General features: G+C 48.6%; 2 long non-coding RNA genes across 3 annotated transcripts; one reads left to right on the plus strand and one right to left on the minus strand.

Annotated features, from left to right (window-relative positions):
- Window positions 1-1,325: 1,325 nt before the first annotated feature.
- On the plus strand, window positions 1,326-10,269 carry LOC127928486 (uncharacterized). The gene is made up of 3 exons (XR_008131279.1): window positions 1,326-1,472; window positions 5,075-5,152; window positions 10,138-10,269. It is a non-coding gene; the product is annotated as an uncharacterized LOC127928486 (long non-coding RNA).
- LOC127928485 (uncharacterized) lies at window positions 2,200-12,919 on the minus strand. 2 transcript variants are annotated; one of them, XR_008131278.1, is made up of 4 exons: window positions 11,007-12,919; window positions 9,009-9,568; window positions 3,910-4,333; window positions 2,200-2,249 (listed from the first exon to the last, which is right to left on the minus strand). It is a non-coding gene; the product is annotated as an uncharacterized LOC127928485 (long non-coding RNA). The 2 variants fall into 2 exon arrangements; XR_008131277.1 differs by lacking the exons at window positions 2,200-2,249; window positions 9,009-9,568 and adding an exon at window positions 3,158-3,257 and having other exon boundaries at window positions 4,184-4,333; window positions 10,433-12,919.
- Between the last annotated feature and the right edge of the window lie 3,224 nt (window positions 12,920-16,143).

Raw genomic sequence — 16,143 nt, forward strand, 5'->3', positions numbered from 1 at the left:
GTAAAGGTAAGGGTTTAGATACGTACTGAGTACAGACAACCTTCCCATTAAAGCACTGGCAGGTGTTGCAGTCCTCATCCCACTTGGCTAAATCAGGGTGACACGACTGTTCCCTGAGCACGGTCTCCCTGTCACTGGAACACACATACACAATACTTACATGTCATAATATAATATAATATATGCCATTTAGCAGACTTTTATCCAAAGCGACTTACAGTCATGTGTGCATACATTCTACGTATGGGTGGTCCCGGGAATCGAACCCACTACCCTGGCGTTACAAGCGCCATGCTCTACCAACTGAGCTACAGAGCTACAGAAGGACCACACTGACTGTGTGTGTGTGTGTGTGTGTGTGTGTGTGTGTGTGTGTGTGTGTGTGTGTGTGTGTGTGTGTGTGTGTGTGTGTGTGTGTGTGTGTGTGTGTGTGTGTGTGTGTTTGAGAGACACACCGAGTGGGAGAGTGTGAGTGTGTGTGTGTGTGAGAGACACACCGAGTGTGAGAGAGTGAGTGTGAGAGCATGAGAGAGTGACTGAAAGAGCGAGAGACAGAGAGAGAGAGACTGAAAGAGAGAGTGACTGAAAAGAGAAAGACAGAGAGACTGAAAGAGAGAGAGGCAGAGAGAGAGACTGAAAGAGAGAGACTGAAAGAGAGAGACAAAGAGAGAGACAGACTGAAAGAGAGAGAGACAGAGAGAGACTGAAAGAGAGAGACTGAAAGAGAGAGAGGCAGAGACAGAGACTGAAAGAGAGAATGAAAGAGAGAGAGACAGAGAGAGACTGAAAGAGAGAGAGACAGACTGAAAAGAGAGAGACAGAGAGAGACTGAAAGAGAGAGACAGAGAGTGACTGAAAGAGAGAGACAGAGAGTGACTGAAAGAGAGAGACAGAGAGAGAGGCAGAGAGAGAGACAGAGAGACTGAAAGAGAGAGAGACAGAGAGAGACTGAAAGAGAGAGAGAGACTGAAAGAGAGAGAGACAGAGAGTGACTGAAAGAGAGAGAGACAGAAAGAGACAGAGAGAGAGACAGAAAGAGACAGAGAGAGAGAGAGAGAGAGAGGTCGTTGACCTCCTGCTGTTAAAGAGGTCGTTGACCTCCTGCTGTTAAAGAGGTCGTTGACCTCCTGCTGTTAAAGAGGTCGTTGACCTCCTGTTGTTAAAGAGGTCGTTGACCTCCTGTTGTTAAAGAGGTCGTTGACCTCCTGCTGTTAAAGAGGTCGTTGATCTCCTGCTGTTAAAGAGGTCGTTGATCTCCTGTTGTTAAAGAGTCGTTGACCTCCTGCTGTTGACCTCCTGACCTCCTGTTTAAAGAGGTCGTTGATCTCCTGCTGTTAAAGAGGTCGTTGACCTCCTGTTGTTAAAGAGGTCGTTGACCTCCTGCTGTTAAAGAGGTCGTTGATCTCCTGCTGTTAAAGAGGTCGTTGACCTCCTGTTGTTAAAGAGGTCGTTGACCTCCTGCTGTTAAAGAGGTCGTTGACCTCCTGCTGTTAAAGAGGTCGTTGACCTCCTGTTGTTAAAGAGGTCGTTGACCTCCTGCTGTTAAAGAGGTCGTTGACCTCCTGTTGTTAAAGAGGTCGTTGACCTCCTGCTGTTAAAGAGGTCGTTGACCTCCTGCTGTTAAAGAGGTCGTTGACCTCCTGCTGTTAAAGAGGTCGTTGACCTCCTGCTGTTAAAGAGGTCGTTGACCTCCTGCTGTTAAAGAGGTCGTTGACCTCCTGCTGTTAAAGAGGTCGTTGATCTCCTGTTGTTAAAGAGGTCGTTGACCTCCTGTTGTTAAAGAGGTCGTTGACCTCCTGCTGTTAAAGAGGTCATTGATCTCCTGTTGTTAAAGAGGTCGTTGACCTCCTGCTGCTAAAGAGGTCATTGATCTCCTGCTGTTAAAGAGGTCATTGACCTCCTGCTGTTAAAGAGGTCGTTGACCTCCTGCTGTTAAAGAGGTCATTGACCTCCTGCTGTTAAAGAGGTCGTTGACCTCCTGCTGTTAAAGAGGTCGTTGACCTCCTGCTGTTAAAGAGGTCGTTGACCTCCTGCTGCTGTTGTTGACCTCCTGCTGTTAAAGAGGTCGTTGACCTCCTGCTGCTGTTGTTGACCTCCTGCTGTTAAAGAGGTTGTTGACCTCCTGCTGTTAAAGAGGTCGTTGACCTCCTGCTGTTAAAGAGGTCGTTGACCTCCTGTTGTTAAAGAGGTTGTTGACCTCCTGCTGTTAAAGAGGTCGTTGACCTCCTGTTGTTAAAGAGGTTGTTGACCTCCTGCTGTTAAAGAGGTCGTTGACCTCCTGCTGTTAAAGAGGTCGTTGACCTCCTGCTGTTAAAGAGGTCGTTGACCTCCTGCTGTTAAAGAGGTCGTTGATCTCCTGTTGTTAAAGAGGTCGTTGACCTCCTGTTGTTAAAGAGGTCGTTGACCTCCTGCTGTTAAAGAGGTCGTTGACCTCCTGCTGTTAAAGAGGTCGTTGACCTCCTGCTGTTAAAGAGGTTGTTGACCTCCTGCTGTTAAAGAGGTTGTTGACCTCCTGTTGTTAAAGAGGTCGTTGACCTCCTGCTGTTAAAGAGGTCGTTGACCTCCTGCTGCTGTTGTTGACCTCCTGCTGTTAAAGAGGTCGTTGACCTCCTGCTGTTAAAGAGGTCGTTGACCTCCTGCTGTTAAAGAGGTCGTTGACCTCCTGCTGTTAAAGAGGTCGTTGACCTCCTGCTGTTAAAGAGGTCGTTGACCTCCTGTTGTTAAAGAGGTCGTTGACCTCCTGCTGTTAAAGAGGTCGTTGACCTCCTGCTGTTAAAGAGGTCGTTGACCTCCTGTTGTTAAAGAGGTCGTTGACCTCCTGCTGTTAAAGAGGTCGTTGATCTCCTGCTGTTAAAGAGGTTGTTGACCTCCTGCTGTTAAAGAGGTCGTTGACCTCCTGTTGTTAAAGAGGTCGTTGACCTCCTGCTGTTAAAGAGGTCGTTGACCTCCTGCTGTTAAAGAGGTCGTTGACCTCCTGCTGTTAAAGAGGTCGTTGACCTCCTGCTGTTAAAGAGGTCGTTGATCTCCTGTTGTTAAAGAGGTCGTTGACCTCCTGTTGTTAAAGAGGTCGTTGACCTCCTGCTGTTAAAGAGGTCGTTGATCTCCTGTTGTTAAAGAGGTCGTTGACCTCCTGTTGTTAAAGAGGTCGTTGACCTCCTGCTGTTAAAGAGGTCGTTGACCTCCTGCTGTTAAAGAGGTCGTTGACCTCCTGCTGTTAAAGAGGTCGTTGACCTCCTGCTGTTAAAGAGGTCATTGACCTCCTGCTGTTAAAGAGGTCGTTGACCTCCTGCTGTTAAAGAGGTCGTTGACCTCCTGCTGTTAGAGGTCGTTGACCTCCTGCTGTTAAAGAGGTCATTGACCTCCTGCTGTTAAAGAGGTCGTTGACCTCCTGCTGTTAAAGAGGTCGTTGACCTCCTGTTGTTAAAGAGGTCGTTGACCTCCTGCTGCTGTTGTTGACCTCCTGCTGTTAAAGAGGTCGTTGACCTCCTGCTGTTAAAGAGGTTGGTGACCTCCTGCTGTTAAAGAGGTCGTTGACCTCCTGCTGCTGTTGTTGACCTCCTGCTGTTAAAGAGGTCGTTGACCTCCTGCTGCTGTTGTTGACCTCCTGCTGTTAAAGAGGTCGTTGACCTCCTGCTGTTAAAGAGGTCGTTGACCTCCTGCTGTTAAAGAGGTTGTTGACCTCCTGCTGTTAAAGAGGTCGTTGACCTCCTGCTGTTAAAGAGGTTGTTGACCTCCTGTTGTTAAAGAGGTCGTTGACCTCCTGCTGTTAAAGAGGTCGTTGACCTCCTCTGCTGTTGTTGACCTCCTGCTGTTAAAGAGGTCGTTGACCTCCCGTTGCTGTTAAAGAGGTCGTTGACCTCCTGCTGTTAAAGAGGTCGTTGACCTCCTGCTGTTAAAGAGGTCGTTGACCTCCTGCTGTTAAAGAGGTCGTTGACCTCCTGCTGTTAAAGAGGTCGTTGACCTCCTGCTGTTAAAGAGGTCGTTGACCTCCTGCTGTTAAAGAGGTCGTTGACCTCCTGCTGCTGTTGTTGACCTCCTGCTGTTAAAGAGGTCGTTGACCTCCTGCTGTTAAAGAGGTCGTTGACCTCCTGCTGTTAAAGAGGTCGTTGACCTCCTGCTGCTGTTGTTGACCTCCTGCTGTTAAAGAGGTCGTTGACCTCCTGCTGTTAAAGAGGTCGTTGACCTCCTGCTGTTAAAGAGGTCGTTGACCTCCTGCTGTTAAAGAGGTCGTTGACCTCCTGTTGTTAAAGAGGTCGTTGACCTCCTGCTGCTGTTGTTGACCTCCTGCTGTTAAAGAGGTCGTTGACCTCCTGCTGTTAAAGAGGTTGTTGACCTCCTGCTGTTAAAGAGGTTGTTGACCTCCTGCTGTTAAAGAGGTCGTTGACCTCCTGCTGTTAAAGAGGTCGTTGACCTCCTGCTGTTAAAGAGGTCGTTGACCTCCTGCTGCTGCTGTTGACCTCCTGCTGTTAAAGAGGTCGTTGACCTCCTGCTGTTAAAGAGGTTGTTGACCTCCTGTTGTTAAAGAGGTCGTTGACCTCCTGCTGCTGTTGTTGACCTCCTGCTGTTAAAGAGGTCGTTGACCTCCTGCTGTTAAAGAGGTCGTTGATCTCCTGCTGTTAAAGAGGTCGTTGACCTCCTGCTGTTAAAGAGGTCGTTGACCTCCTGCTGCTGTTGTTGACCTCCTGCTGTTAAAGAGGTCGTTGACCTCCTGCTGTTAAAGAGGTCGTTGACCTCCTGCTGTTAAAGAGGTTGTTGACCTCCTGCTGCTGTTGTTGACCTCCTGCTGTTAAAGAGGTCGTTGACCTCCTGTTGTTAAAGAGGTCGTTGACCTCCTGCTGTTAAAGAGGTCGTTGACCTCCTGCTGTTAAAGAGGTCGTTGACCTCCTGCTGCTGTTGTTGACCTCCTGCTGTTAAAGAGGTCGTTGACCTCCTGTTGTTAAAGAGGTCGTTGACCTCCTGTTGTTAAAGAGGTCGTTGACCTCCTGTTGTTAAAGAGGTCGTTGACCTCCTGCTGTTAAAGAGGTCGTTGACCTCCTGCTGTTAAAGAGGTCGTTGACCTCCTGTTGTTAAAGAGGTCGTTGACCTCCTGCTGTTAAAGAGGTCGTTGATCTCCTGCTGTTAAAGAGGTCGTTGACCTCCTGTTGTTAAAGAGGTCGTTGACCTCCTGCTGTTAAAGAGGTCGTTGACCTCCTGCTGTTAAAGAGGTTGTTGACCTCCTGCTGTTAAAGAGGTCGTTGATCTCCTGTTGTTAAAGAGGTCGTTGACCTCCTGTTGTTAAAGAGGTCGTTGACCTCCTGCTGTTAAAGAGGTTGTTGACCTCCTGCTGTTAAAGAGGTCGTTGACCTCCTGCTGTTAAAGAGGTCGTTGACCTCCTGCTGTTAAAGAGGTCGTTGACCTCCTGCTGCTGTTGTTGACCTCCTGCTGTTAAAGAGGTCGTTGACCTCCTGCTGTTAAAGAGGTTGTTGACCTCCTGCTGTTAAAGAGGTCGTTGACCTCCTGCTGCTGTTGTTGACCTCCTGCTGTTAAAGAGGTCGTTGACCTCCTGCTGTTAAAGAGGTCGTTGATCTCCTGTTAAAGAGGTCGTCGACCTCCTGCTGTTAAAGAGGTCGTTGATCTCCTGCTGTTAAAGAGGTTGTTGACCTCCTGCTGTTAAAGAGGTCGTTGACCTCCTGTTGTTAAAGAGGTCGTTGACCTCCTGCTGTTAAAGAGGTCGTTGACCTCCTGCTGTTAAAGAGGTCGTTGACCTCCTGCTGTTAAAGAGGTCGTTGACCTCCTGCTGTTAAAGAGGTCGTTGATCTCCTGTTGTTAAAGAGGTCGTTGACCTCCTGTTGTTAAAGAGGTCGTTGACCTCCTGCTGTTAAAGAGGTCGTTGATCTCCTGTTGTTAAAGAGGTCGTTGACCTCCTGTTGTTAAAGAGGTCGTTGACCTCCTGCTGTTAAAGAGGTCGTTGACCTCCTGCTGTTAAAGAGGTCGTTGACCTCCTGCTGTTAAAGAGGTCGTTGACCTCCTGCTGTTAAAGAGGTCATTGACCTCCTGCTGTTAAAGAGGTCGTTGACCTCCTGCTGTTAAAGAGGTCGTTGACCTCCTGCTGTTAAAGAGGTCATTGACCTCCTGCTGTTAAAGAGGTCGTTGACCTCCTGCTGTTAAAGAGGTCGTTGACCTCCTGCTGTTAAAGAGGTCGTTGACCTCCTGTTGTTAAAGAGGTCGTTGACCTCCTGCTGCTGTTGTTGACCTCCTGCTGTTAAAGAGGTCGTTGACCTCCTGCTGTTAAAGAGGTTGTTGACCTCCTGCTGTTAAAGAGGTCGTTGACCTCCTGCTGCTGTTGTTGACCTCCTGCTGTTAAAGAGGTCGTTGACCTCCTGCTGCTGTTGTTGACCTCCTGCTGTTAAAGAGGTCGTTGACCTCCTGCTGTTAAAGAGGTCGTTGACCTCCTGCTGTTAAAGAGGTTGTTGACCTCCTGCTGTTAAAGAGGTCGTTGACCTCCTGCTGTTAAAGAGGTCGTTGACCTCCTGTTGTTAAAGAGGTCGTTGACCTCCTGCTGTTAAAGAGGTCGTTGACCTCCTGCTGTTAAAGAGGTCGTTGACCTCCTGCTGTTAAAGAGGTCGTTGACCTCCTGCTGTTAAAGAGGTCGTTGACCTCCTGCTGTTAAAGAGGTCGTTGACCTCCTGCTGTTAAAGAGGTCGTTGACCTCCTGCTGTTAAAGAGGTCGTTGACCTCCTGCTGTTAAAGAGGTCGTTGACCTCCTGCTGTTAAAGAGGTTGTTGACCTCCTGCTGTTAAAGAGGTCGTTGACCTCCTGCTGTTAAAGAGGTCGTTGACCTCCTGCTGCTGTTGTTGACCTCCTGCTGTTAAAGAGGTCGTTGACCTCCTGCTGTTAAAGAGGTCGTTGACCTCCTGCTGTTAAAGAGGTCGTTGACCTCCTGCTGCTGTTGTTGACCTCCTGCTGTTAAAGAGGTTGTTGACCTCCTGCTGTTAAAGAGGTCGTTGACCTCCTGCTGTTAAAGAGGTCGTTGACCTCCTGCTGTTAAAGAGGTCGTTGACCTCCTGCTGCTGTTGTTGACCTCCTGCTGTTAAAGAGGTCGTTGACCTCCTGCTGTTAAAGAGGTTGTTGACCTCCTGCTGTTAAAGAGGTCGTTGACCTCCTGCTGCTGTTGTTGACCTCCTGCTGTTAAAGAGGTCGTTGACCTCCTGCTGTTAAAGAGGTCGTTGATCTCCTGCTGTTAAAGAGGTCGTTGACCTCCTGCTGTTAAAGAGGTCGTTGACCTCCTGCTGCTGTTGTTGACCTCCTGCTGTTAAAGAGGTCGTTGACCTCCTGCTGTTAAAGAGGTCGTTGACCTCCTGCTGTTAAAGAGGTTGTTGACCTCCTGCTGCTGTTGTTGACCTCCTGCTGTTAAAGAGGTCGTTGACCTCCTGTTGTTAAAGAGGTCGTTGACCTCCTGCTGTTAAAGAGGTCGTTGACCTCCTGCTGTTAAAGAGGTCGTTGACCTCCTGCTGCTGTTGTTGACCTCCTGCTGTTAAAGAGGTCGTTGACCTCCTGTTGTTAAAGAGGTCGTTGACCTCCTGCTGTTAAAGAGGTCGTTGACCTCCTGTTGTTAAAGAGGTCGTTGACCTCCTGTTGTTAAAGAGGTCGTTGACCTCCTGCTGTTAAAGAGGTCGTTGACCTCCTGCTGTTAAAGAGGTCGTTGACCTCCTGCTGTTAAAGAGGTCGTTGATCTCCTGCTGTTAAAGAGGTCGTTGACCTCCTGCTGTTAAAGAGGTTGTTGACCTCCTGTTGTTAAAGAGGTCGTTGACCTCCTGTTGTTAAAGAGGTCGTTGACCTCCTGTTGTTAAAGAGGTCGTTGACCTCCTGCTGTTAAAGAGGTTGTTGACCTCCTGTTGTTAAAGAGGTCGTTGACCTCCTGCTGTTAAAGAGGTCGTTGACCTCCTGTTGTTAAAGAGGTTGTTGACCTCCTGCTGTTAAAGAGGTCGTTGACCTCCTGCTGTTAAAGAGGTCGTTGACCTCCTGCTGTTAAAGAGGTCGTTGACCTCCTGCTGCTGTTGTTGACCTCCTGCTGTTAAAGAGGTTGTTGACCTCCTGCTGTTAAAGAGGTTGTTGACCTCCTGCTGTTAAAGAGGTCGTTGACCTCCTGCTGCTGTTGTTGACCTCCTGCTGTTAAAGAGGTCGTTGACCTCCTGCTGTTAAAGAGGTCGTTGATCTCCTGCTGTTAAAGAGGTCGTTGACCTCCTGCTGTTAAAGAGGTCGTTGACCTCCTGCTGCTGTTGTTGACCTCCTGCTGTTAAAGAGGTCGTTGACCTCCTGCTGTTAAAGAGGTCGTTGACCTCCTGCTGTTAAAGAGGTCGTTGACCTCCTGCTGCTGTTGTTGACCTCCTGCTGTTAAAGAGGTCGTTGACCTCCTGTTGTTAAAGAGGTCGTTGACCTCCTGCTGTTAAAGAGGTCGTTGACCTCCTGCTGTTAAAGAGGTCGTTGACCTCCTGCTGCTGTTGTTGACCTCCTGCTGTTAAAGAGGTCGTTGACCTCCTGTTGTTAAAGAGGTCGTTGACCTCCTGCTGTTAAAGAGGTCGTTGACCTCCTGTTGTTAAAGAGGTCGTTGACCTCCTGCTGTTAAAGAGGTCGTTGACCTCCTGCTGTTAAAGAGGTCGTTGACCTCCTGCTGTTAAAGAGGTCGTTGATCTCCTGCTGTTAAAGAGGTCGTTGACCTCCTGCTGTTAAAGAGGTTGTTGACCTCCTGTTGTTAAAGAGGTCGTTGACCTCCTGCTGTTAAAGAGGTCGTTGACCTAATGCTGTTAAAGAGGTCGTTGACCTCCTGCTGTTAAAGAGGTCGTTGATCTCCTGTTGTTAAAGAGGTCGTTGACCTCCTGTTGTTAAAGAGGTCGTTGACCTCCTGCTGTTAAAGAGGTCGTTGACCTCCTGCTGTTAAAGAGGTCGTTGACCTCCTGCTGTTAAAGAGGTTGTTGACCTCCTGCTGTTAAAGAGGTTGTTGACCTCCTGTTGTTAAAGAGGTCGTTGACCTCCTGCTGTTAAAGAGGTCGTTGACCTCCTGCTGCTGTTGTTGACCTCCTGCTGTTAAAGAGGTCGTTGACCTCCTGCTGTTAAAGAGGTCGTTGACCTCCTGCTGTTAAAGAGGTCGTTGACCTCCTGCTGTTAAAGAGGTCGTTGACCTCCTGCTGTTAAAGAGGTCGTTGACCTCCTGTTGTTAAAGAGGTCGTTGACCTCCTGCTGTTAAAGAGGTCGTTGACCTCCTGCTGCTGTTGTTGACCTCCTGTTGTTAAAGAGGTCGTTGACCTCCTGTTGTTAAAGAGGTCGTTGACCTCCTGCTGTTAAAGAGGTCGTTGACCTCCTGCTGTTAAAGAGGTCGTTGACCTCCTGCTGTTAAAGAGGTCATTGACCTCCTGCTGTTAAAGAGGTCGTTGATCTCCTGTTGTTAAAGAGGTCGTTGACCTCCTGTTGTTAAAGAGGTCGTTGACCTCCTGCTGTTAAAGAGGTCGTTGACCTCCTGCTGTTAAAGAGGTCGTTGACCTCCTGCTGTTAAAGAGGTCGTTGACCTCCTGCTGTTAAAGAGGTCGTTGACCTCCTGCTGTTAAAGAGGTCATTGACCTCCTGCTGTTAAAGAGGTCGTTGACCTCCTGCTGTTAAAGAGGTCGTTGACCTCCTGCTGTTAGAGGTCGTTGACCTCCTGCTGTTAAAGAGGTCATTGACCTCCTGCTGTTAAAGAGGTCGTTGACCTCCTGCTGTTAAAGAGGTCGTTGACCTCCTGTTGTTAAAGAGGTCGTTGACCTCCTGCTGCTGTTGTTGACCTCCTGCTGTTAAAGAGGTCGTTGACCTCCTGCTGTTAAAGAGGTTGTTGACCTCCTGCTGTTAAAGAGGTCGTTGACCTCCTGCTGCTGTTGTTGACCTCCTGCTGTTAAAGAGGTCGTTGACCTCCTGCTGCTGTTGTTGACCTCCTGCTGTTAAAGAGGTTGTTGACCTCCTGCTGTTAAAGAGGTCGTTGACCTCCTGCTGTTAAAGAGGTCGTTGACCTCCTGTTGTTAAAGAGGTTGTTGACCTCCTGCTGTTAAAGAGGTCGTTGACCTCCTGCTGTTAAAGAGGTCGTTGACCTCCTGCTGTTAAAGAGGTCGTTGACCTCCTGCTGTTAAAGAGGTCGTTGACCTCCTGCTGTTAAAGAGGTCGTTGACCTCCTGCTGTTAAAGAGGTCGTTGATCTCCTGCTGTTAAAGAGGTCGTTGACCTCCTGTTGTTAAAGAGGTCGTTGACCTCCTGCTGTTAAAGAGGTCGTTGACCTCCTGCTGTTAAAGAGGTTGTTGACCTCCTGTTGTTAAAGAGGTCGTTGACCTCCTGCTGTTAAAGAGGTCGTTGACCTCCTGCTGTTAAAGAGGTCGTTGACCTCCTGCTGTTAAAGAGGTTGTTGACCTCCTGTTGTTAAAGAGGTCGTTGACCTCCTGCTGTTAAAGAGGTCGTTGACCTCCTGCTGCTGTTGTTGACCTCCTGCTGTTAAAGAGGTCGTTGACCTCCTGCTGTTAAAGAGGTCGTTGACCTCCTGCTGTTAAAGAGGTCGTTGACCTCCTGCTGTTAAAGAGGTCGTTGACCTCCTGCTGTTAAAGAGGTCGTTGACCTCCTGCTGTTAAAGAGGTCGTTGACCTCCTGCTGTTAAAGAGGTCGTTGACCTCCTGCTGCTGTTGTTGACCTCCTGCTGTTAAAGAGGTCGTTGACCTCCTGCTGTTAAAGAGGTCGTTGACCTCCTGCTGTTAAAGAGGTCGTTGACCTCCTGCTGCTGTTGTTGACCTCCTGCTGTTAAAGAGGTCGTTGACCTCCTGCTGTTAAAGAGGTCGTTGACCTCCTGCTGTTAAAGAGGTCGTTGACCTCCTGCTGTTAAAGAGGTCGTTGACCTCCTGCTGTTAAAGAGGTCGTTGACCTCCTGCTGCTGTTGTTGACCTCCTGCTGTTAAAGAGGTCGTTGACCTCCTGCTGTTAAAGAGGTCGTTGACCTCCTGCTGTTAAAGAGGTTGTTGACCTCCTGCTGTTAAAGAGGTCGTTGATCTCCTGTTGTTAAAGAGGTCGTTGACCTCCTGTTGTTAAAGAGGTCGTTGACCTCCTGCTGTTAAAGAGGTTGTTGACCTCCTGCTGTTAAAGAGGTCGTTGACCTCCTGCTGTTAAAGAGGTCGTTGACCTCCTGCTGTTAAAGAGGTCGTTGACCTCCTGCTGCTGTTGTTGACCTCCTGCTGTTAAAGAGGTCGTTGACCTCCTGCTGTTAAAGAGGTTGTTGACCTCCTGCTGTTAAAGAGGTCGTTGACCTCCTGCTGCTGTTGTTGACCTCCTGCTGTTAAAGAGGTCGTTGACCTCCTGCTGTTAAAGAGGTCGTTGATCTCCTGCTGTTAAAGAGGTCGTTGACCTCCTGCTGTTAAAGAGGTCGTTGACCTCCTGCTGCTGTTGTTGACCTCCTGCTGTTAAAGAGGTCGTTGACCTCCTGCTGTTAAAGAGGTCGTTGACCTCCTGCTGTTAAAGAGGTCGTTGACCTCCTGCTGTTAAAGAGGTCGTTGACCTCCTGTTGTTAAAGAGGTCGTTGACCTCCTGCTGTTAAAGAGGTCGTTGACCTCCTGCTGTTAAAGAGGTCGTTGATCTCCTGCTGTTAAAGAGGTCGTTGACCTCCTGCTGTTAAAGAGGTTGTTGACCTCCTGCTGTTAAAGAGGTCGTTGACCTCCTGCTGTTAAAGAGGTCATTGACCTCCTGCTGCTGTTGTTGACCTCCTGCTGTTAAAGAGGTTGTTGACCTCCTGCTGCTGTTGTTGACCTCCTGCTGCTGTTGTTGACCTCCTGCTGTTAAAGAGGTCGTTGACCTCCTGCTGCTGTTGTTGACCTCCTGCTGTTAAAGAGGTTGTTGACCTCCTGCTGCTGTTGTTGACCTCCTGCTGTTAAAGAGGTTGTTGACCTCCTGCTGCTGTTGTTGACCTCCTGCTGCTGTTGTTGACCTCCTGCTGTTAAAGAGGTTGTTGACCTCCTGCTGCTGTTGTTGACCTCCTGCTGCTGTTGTTGACCTCCTGCTGTTAAAGAGGTTGTTGACCTCCTGCTGCTGTTGTTGACCTCCTGCTGTTAAAGAGGTCGTTGACCTCCTGCTGCTAAAGAGGTCATTGACCTCCTGCTGCTGTTGTTGACCTCCTGCTGTTAAAGAGGTCGTTGACCTCCTGCTGTTAAAGAGGTCGTTGATCTCCTGCTGTTAAAGAGGTCATTGACCTCCTGCTGCTGTTGTTGACCTCCTGCTGTTAAAGAGGTCGTTGACCTCCTGCTGCTAAAGAGGTCATTGACCTCCTGCTGCTGTTGTTGACCTCCTGCTGTTAAAGAGGTCGTTGACCTCCTGCTGCTAAAGAGGTCGCTGATCCGACGCTATCATCGAGGCCAAGGCCACTGAGCTGACGTTGAGCCCAGCAGCAAAGGCAACTGCGAAACCATCTTGCAGCCTGGTGACATTGGAGGTATCCGAGTGCCCACAATTGCGTGGAAAAACTGTGAGCTGACAGTGAGTTTGATGAGTTACGGGAGAAATACAAGCAAACGGACACCCCCCCCCTAGTTGAGAACACCTTTATTTAACCAGGTAGGCAAGTTGAAAACAAGTTCTCATTTACAATTGCGACCTGGCCAAGATAAAGCAAAGCAGTTCGACAGATACAACAACACAGAGTTACACATGGAGTAAAACCAACATACAGTCAATAATACAGTATAAACAAGTCTATATACAATGTGAGCAAATGAGGTGAGAAGGGAGGTAAAGGCAAAAAAGGCCATGGTGGCAAAGTAAATACAATATAGCAAGTAAAACACTGGAATTTTTACATTTACATTTAAGTCATTTAGCAGACTCTTATCCAGAGCGACTTACAAATTGGTGCATTCACCTTATGACATCGAGTGGAACAGCCACTTTACAATAGTGCATCTAAATCTTTTAAAGGGGGGTGAGAAGGATTACTTTATCCTATCCTAGGTATTCCTTAAAGAGGTGGGGTTTCAGGTGTCTCCGGAAGGTGGTGATTGACTCCGCTGTCCTGGCGTCGTGAGGGAGTTTGTTCCACCATTGGGGGCCAGAGCAGCGAACAGTTTTGACTGGGCTGAGCGGGGAACTGTACTTCCTCAGTGGTAGGGAGGCGAGCAGGCCAGAGGTGGATGAACGCAGTGCCCTTGTTTGGGTGTAGGGCCTGATCAGAGCCTGGAGGTACTGAGGTGCCGTTCCCTCACAGCTCCGTAGGCAAGCACCATGGTCTTGTAGCGGATGCGAGCTTCAACTGGAAGCCAGTGGAGAGAGCGGAGGAGCGGGGTGACGTGAGAGAACTTGGGAAGGTTGAACACCAGACGGGCTGCGGCGTTCTGGATGAGTTGTAGGGGTTTAATGGCACAGGCAGGAGCCCAGCCAACAGCGAGTTGCAGTAATCCAGACGGGAGATGACAAGTGCCTGGATTAGGACCTGCGCCGCTTCCTGTGTGAGGCAGGGTCGTACTCTGCGGATGTTGTAGAGCATGAACCTACAGGAACGGGCCACCGCCTTGATGTTAGTTGAGAACGACAGGGTGTTGTCCAGGATCACGCCAAGGTTCTTAGCGCTCTGGGAGGAGGACACAATGGAGTTGTCAACCGTGATAGCGAGATCATGGAACGGGCAGTCCTTCCCGGGAGGAAGAGCAGCTCCGTCTTGCCGAGGTTCAGCTTGAGGTGGTGATCCGTCATCCACACTGATATGTCTGCCAGACATGCAGAGATGCGATTCGCCACCTGGTCATCAGAAGGGGGAAAGGAGAAGATTAATTGTGTGTCGTCTGCATAGCAATGATAGGAGAGACCATGTGAGGTTATGACAGAGCCAAGTGACTTGGTGTATAGCGAGAATAGGAGAGGGCCTAGAACAGAGCCACGCGGTGTGGAGCGTTTGTATGGTCTGTGCAGAGAGGAGAGAACAGGGACAGACACATAGTTGACAGGCTACAGAAGAGGCTACGCTAATGCAAGGAGATTGGAATGACAAGTGGACTACACGTCTCGAATGTTCAGAAAGTTAAGCTTACGTAGCAAGAATCTTATTGACTAAAATGATTAAAATGATACAGTACTGCTGAAGTAGGCTAGCTGGCAGTGGCTGCGTTGTTGACTTTGTAGGCTAGCTGGCAGTGGCTGCGTTGTTGACACTACACTAATCAAGTCGTTCCGTTGAGTGTAATAGTTTCTACAGTGCTGCTATTCGGGGGCTAGCTGGCTAGCTAGCAGTGTTGATTACGTTACGTTGCGTTAAAAGAACGACAATAGCTGGCTAGCTAACCTAGAAAATCGCTCTAGACTACACAATTATCTTTGATACAAAGACGGCAATGTAGCTAGCTACGATCAAACAAATCAAACCGTTGTGCTGTAATGAAGTGAAATGAAAATGTGATACTACCTGTGGAGCGAAGCGGAATGCGACCGGGTTGTTGAGTGCGGTAGTTCTATTCAGTAGACGTTGGCTAGCTGTTGGCTAGCTAGCAGTGTCTCCTACGTCAAGGATGACAAATAGCTGGCTAGCTAACCTCGGTAAATTAAGATAATCGCTCTAAGACTACACACTCTAAACTACACAATTATCTTGGATACGAAGACAGCAAAGACAACTATGTAGCTAGCTAACACTACACTAATCAAGTCGTTGAGTAGGGTATTGGAGGCTATTTTGTAAATTACATCGCCAAAGTCGAGGATTGGTAGGATGGTCAGTTTTACAAGGGTATGTTTGGCAGCATTAGTGAAGGATGCTTTGTTGCGAAATAGGAAGCCAATTCTAGATTTAACTTTGGATTGGAGATGTTTGATATGGGTCTGGAAGGAGAGTTTACAGTCTAACCAGACACCTAAGTATTTGTAGTTGTCCACGTATTCTAAGTCAGAGCCGTCCAGAGTAGTGATGTTGGACAGGCGGGTAGGTGCAGGTAGCGATCGGTTGAAGATCATGCATTTAGTTTTACTTGTATTTAAAAGCAATTGGAGGCCACGGAAGGAGAGTTGTATGGCATTGAAGCTTGCCTGGAGGGTTGTTAACACAGTGTCCAAAGAAGGGCCAGAAGTATACAGAATGGTGTCGTCTGCGTAGAGGTGGATCAGGGACTCACCAGCAGCAAGAGCGACCTCATTGATGTATACAGAGAAGAGAGTCGGTCCAAGAATTGAACCCTGTGGCACCCCATAGAGACTGCCAGAGGTCCGGACAGCAGACCCTCCGATTTGACTGAACTCTATCAGAGAAGTAGTTGGTGAACCAGGCGAGGCAATCATTTGAGAAACCAAGGCTGTCGAGTCTGCCGATGAGGCCGTGGTGGTTGACAGAGTCGAAAGCCTTGGCCAGATCAATGAATACGGCTGCACAGTAATGTTTCTTATCGATGGCTGTTAAGATATCGTTTAGGACCTTGAGCGTGGCTGAGGTGCACCCATGACCAGCTCTGAAACCAGATTGCATAGCAGAGAAGGTATGGTGAGATTCGAAATGGTCGGTAATCTGTTTGTTGACTTGGCTTTCGAAGACCTTAGAAAGGCATGGTAGGATAGATATAGGTCTGTAGCAGTTTGGGTCAAGAGTGTCCCCCCCTTTGAAGAGGGGGATGACCAGGCATCCTCTACTGACGGGATGAGATCAATATCCTTCCAGGATACCCCGGCCAGGTCGATTAGAAAGGCCTGCTCGCTGAAGTGTTTCAGGGAGCGTTTTACAGTGATGAGTGGAGGTCGTTTAAAAAAAAAAATGTATGTGAAAAAAGTTGTAAATATATATATATATATACAGGACACGACAAGACGAGGACAAAAGACGTCTGAACTGCTATGCCATCTCGGGCAATATGTGGTGGAAACAATGGGCCAGCAAGAAGAGGATAATGAGAGGGAAGAGGCGGCTTTTCAGCACTCTGGAAGCTGTACTGGGAAACATTTCAGCACGATTTAACCAACCAAACAGCTGGTATTACGGTAATTAGCATATATTCTGCACTGCATTGACGGGTATTGTGCATGTAGCTGTGTAGTGTTGTCATTTCTCCAGATGGTTATGATTTGTTTGTAAAGTGGTGCAGCAGCCTGATATCTTGAGACAGCCGGGCTGTGAATACATTGTGTGGAATGGAGTATGATCAATC

This window comes from Oncorhynchus keta, unplaced genomic scaffold (assembly GCF_023373465.1).
Source record: "Oncorhynchus keta strain PuntledgeMale-10-30-2019 unplaced genomic scaffold, Oket_V2 Un_scaffold_27789_pilon_pilon, whole genome shotgun sequence".
NCBI lineage: Eukaryota > Metazoa > Chordata > Actinopteri > Salmoniformes > Salmonidae > Oncorhynchus > Oncorhynchus keta.